Genomic DNA, 4,646 nt, shown 5'->3' with positions numbered 1-4,646 from the left:
ATGATTATATTCAGACCTTTATTTTGCCAGAAAATATTCTAAAAACAAACTAATATTTTTGTCATCAATAAAGTAAATATTTTCTTATGATATTGTGATAATTTTTCTTGCTCTTTTGAGTCAATATGCTTTCTCTCATTATTTTAAATGAGAGAAACTTATTGTTGAGAGAAATATTTTCCAGCATTATAATAAATACTGAGTTATTCATACAGAATATCTTCTCCGTACAAAATGTGGCATGCTTGAAGTCAATCTGGGAAGAATAGAATTTTTTCAAAGAATTTACACACTTTGGTTAGGCCACAAACGATAAAATTTTTGTTTGAGTAAAAAGCATATTATTTTATCAACAGTAACAATGGTAAATCTTGTCAAAGCAATCTTTCATCAAAACTTGTTTTTAGTTTCAGTTCCAATTTTTACCGCAGAGTTTCTTCCTCTGCAAGGACACTAAAATTACCTTACTGATTTATATAGACATAGAAAACCAAAGCAATGTGCATAAGAATCACCAAAGATGCTTGTTACAAAGGTAAATTCCAGATTTGAAATCAGAAAAGGCTGAAGTTGAATTATGGTTCTTCTGCTAATCATTAACTTGATGCTAAGCAACTTTCATCTAACCTGCTTTCTTCAGATTAGAGATGAACAACTACGGAGATAAAGTGAAATAAAGCAAATGCTCTTGAAAAAATGCTAAAAGACTACAAAATAGGAATTTGCATTCTTTATCACTATTCCCCCTACTAAGGAGTGAGTCAGAGGGCATTTGACATGCAACCTGGTGTTCTGCATTATGTGTTTCCTGTTTCTGAGTGTGGAGAAGAGCCGGTAAGTCGTCGATGGCCTTCTGCTCCTGGCTCTCCATGGTAGAACAGTAACTCCCAATAACCCCATACACAGCCACAAATACCACCCTGTGGGTACTCACAGTCTTTTCCTTTGCTCTATACTGCCATCCTTATTACTAAAAGACTGGCATGCTCAAAGCTTGTTTAGCTTTCTAGAAAAATGTAATGCTACCTTATTGAATTCATAACTGCAATTATTCCAGGAGCAATTTCTTCTATTGATGCATTCAGAGACGTTTTTTCATATGTTCTAGATTAGGGCTTTATTTCAATCCTTTAAATAATAAAGGTGAAATTTTCATTTGAAATGAAAATTCTAAGTTGATGAAAACAAGACTAGAGGTGTAATTTCAGGTTCTATTAAGTATTAGAAAAAATACTACTCATTTATATGCAAATATTAATACTTAAGGAACTACTCAATATCAGTGTCTCTCTGTTGCTTATTTCACTGCATCCAGACTCTCTTGCTTGGCTTTTAGGGTCTTTATAAGCAAAGTACACTCTCTGGAATATCTTACTTCCCACTGTCCTCCTTAGTCCCAACAAATGCTATCTTCTCCAGTCTGGTCCCTCTCTCCCCTGTCCTCACCATGTGCCTTCCTCATTCTTGTCTCCATTGCTCTTCAGGCTTTTTGTTTTCCTCTCCCACAAGAAGTGCCCTCCACCTCCTTGATGTTAAGCAACTTATCCTTCAAAGTACAGATTCAATTTCACTTCCTCCTTGAAACTGAATCCATACTGCGCTTGAAGTCAGTATCTCTCAATATTATTTCCAATAATTCCTTATTTGTTTTAAATATCTCCAATTTCTTCATGAGTGTTTGGTTTTTATACCAACTATAAAGAGTACTGTAAGTTACCTAAAGGACATGTGTTTATTTCTGTCCCTTCCACATATATCCCAAATGTTTATCTTCACTTCTATATGTAATAAAAGAAATACAAGTGAGCTCTTATCAAAAAGGAAACTGAGAGGTTGCTAAAAATAGAAAAGCAGTGCTTATTTTTCAAGGATTAGAGAATACCTTACTGATAATGAAATACATAAAATTCATAGAACACTAATTTTCTGGAAATGTCTATGCATAATGATAAATTTCAAAAAGCTGCTTGCTAATCATACATTATTAATCATTTATGCAATATATCAATATGCTTTAAATCACCTATTTTAAAGACAATATTTTTTATTATTGTCTTTATAATTATTATTATATTAAAACAGATATAAATAATAAATAATCTACTTGGTCACATTAAAATTAAGCTATTGGCTTCCAGCCCACCTAGTGTGAAATTACTTTTCTTCATAACTTCCTTGCTGGCCCCAACCCCCTCTGTTTCACAATTTTTGTGTGGATGAAAAGAGGATAACATTTTTAAGTAGGGAAATATCTCTGCAATGAAATAGGAAATGTGATATGTTCTTCAGCTCAAAAGAAACAGCTCTTACCTCTTGAGGAATTATAGAACTCACTCCATATATTTTTAAAGGCTAGAGAAACAACTTACCAGTTTCTTATGAGTTTCGCTTAACTCAAGCATCTTAAAAGATCAAATCTTAATGATATAAAAGATTAGATCTTTTACATTTTAAAAAGTTAGATCTTAAATTTCTTAAGGACTTAAGTCCCACACCTGTTTCACCATCCTATATGATTATGGTACAAGCACTATCAGGTTGACCAAACATAGAAATGCCAACCCTTTAACACTGCCCAAATTTACAGCAAGCACCTGAGAACCACACCAATCACAGGAAACACACTATATGTTAACTCTGGCAACTGAACTGGACTCGCCTTGTTCTCCAAGAAGCCTGTTCGTCATGGTTGTCCCTCTGTTCACAAACTTGTATTGTCATTACATATCCTAGAAAAAAGGGAATAAAAGGTAAATTGCAAGTTTATAGATTGATTTATTGTGTTTCTATTCGTTTCAGTGTTTCAAAATATGAAACTGAACTCAACAATGACTTTTTGTGTTAAGCTTTGGGGTTTTTTCCTATTTTGTCATCCTATCAATCTAAAGGTTTAAATACTATCTATTCTACTTGCCATACTTACACAAACATAACTTCAATTATAAATGCATGCATATATTAGGAATTGACTGTCCTTTTCCCTGTTCTTATTAGTATATCATATGCAAAATGTTTAGAGGCTCAGGTTGAACAACAGATTTCTTATATTTGTATTTTCTGTTGAGTATTGTCTGAACGAGACTTGTGTATGTATGCAATTAAACTTGAGCCAAAATTTAAATGCATTTTCTTTCTCAAAATTTTCCCATTAATGAAAAATAATATATAGTAGTTGTTTTCTTTCATTTAAAAAAAGACAAGAAAAAACAGTCAAGTTTATTTTAACAATTTTAACACCAATTGCCCAAACTACAGAGAATGTTCAAACATGAATTTTAGGAATCTATGAGGTATAATCTGCTCAGTTTGTTGCTGTTGTTGAGGGTGGGAAAAAAATAAATCTATGCTGGAATTTAATGTTGCTTAGCCCAAAAATATAATATAATATGAAATAAACCATGTTCTTCAAATAACGAGTGTTGGCTTTAACTTAATGATTTCAAAACATCCTATAGCATCCTGTTAAGAAAACTACAAAGGAAGAATAACGGTGTGCAGTAGACATGAATTTAAAGTGTCCAAGTGTTTGTCCAAAGTGTTTGTGGCAGCCTGAACTTTAAAATGAGTCTCCTTCATTTGACCATGAAACCTACCATAACTTCACCTCTGGTCCTTCACCTCACTTCACTAAAATCAAAAGAGTTAGCATTCTCATTTTTAAAACTCAATATAGAACAAAGACAATTCCTTTTATTTTTCTGAAATGAAACAAAATTCAGTAAATGTAGTTACTGAAATATCATAACTAAATAATATTCTAGACAATTCCTTTTTTAAATTTTTAAAAAATAAGTAAACATAGTTACTGAAATATTATTAAATAATATTCTGAATTCAAATCTTGCAAGAACAGTTTTGAATGTAATCACGTAGAATTATGTATTAAATTTTGAGAAAGTTTCCTTCAACTTTTCCCTCCCAAAATAAATCTTGACAGAGAAAAAGCGAAAAACATTGTTGGCATTTAAGAGAATGAGAAGAAAAAGTTATAATGAATGCTCTTTGAATAAGTATGTTTGCAAGTATTCAATAGAGAAAGGTATACCTTCATTAATTATTAAGGAAACTATGTTAAAAAATTATTTTAAAGTAAATCTTTGCGCCTATTCCCAAATATTTGTGAACAGGTAATTGTACTTACTCGAGAAAAGTGAAGTTTTTTTGCTTTTATTTGTATCTTTGTATCCCCTTTTCTCCCCTCTCCCCCTCCTCCTCCTTATTTTGATTACAGTATCACTTCCGTATATACAGCTGCGGTTTAGAGGGTGGAGCTTTGGAAGGTTCCTGCGACTTGCTTGCTGAGATGTTAAATGGACTATTTTTCTAGCTCTGCAGGGACAAAACCCACAACCACATCTGCCCCCTTGCGCTAGCGTTGGCGGTAGTCTTCGTTCAAAGGAGGTTGTGGGCTTGGAGCTTAGAGCATGCGCAGTCACAGGAGCCTCAAATTCCCTAACTACGCTGACCCCTCCCCTTCACATCAGCGACTGGGTTCATGCAGAAGTAAATTGACTGTAGAATAACCGGACTGTTTATTGCCTGTTACTCAGCTTGCTGGTAACCATTATGCCGCACGGTGGTTTTCTCAGATCAAATTGTATCTTGTACGTTGTCAGCTTAGCTCAGCTGAATTTAATTTTGTGATA

The 4,646-nt window shown here is 33.3% G+C and overlaps 1 long non-coding RNA gene across 1 annotated transcript; it reads right to left on the bottom strand.

Annotated features, from left to right (window-relative positions):
- Positions 1-715: 715 nt before the first annotated feature.
- Positions 716-4,348, bottom strand: LOC144339548 (uncharacterized). Its single transcript, XR_013414596.1, has 2 exons — positions 4,142-4,348; positions 716-2,729 (listed from the first exon to the last, which is right to left on the bottom strand). It is a non-coding gene; the product is annotated as an uncharacterized LOC144339548 (long non-coding RNA).
- Positions 4,349-4,646: the final 298 nt, after the last annotated feature.

Source organism: Macaca mulatta, chromosome 2, assembly GCF_049350105.2.
Source record: "Macaca mulatta isolate MMU2019108-1 chromosome 2, T2T-MMU8v2.0, whole genome shotgun sequence".
Taxonomy (NCBI): domain Eukaryota; kingdom Metazoa; phylum Chordata; class Mammalia; order Primates; family Cercopithecidae; genus Macaca; species Macaca mulatta.
Note: the sequence above shows the minus strand (reverse complement) of the source record. Positions and strands in the feature narration are given on the sequence as shown.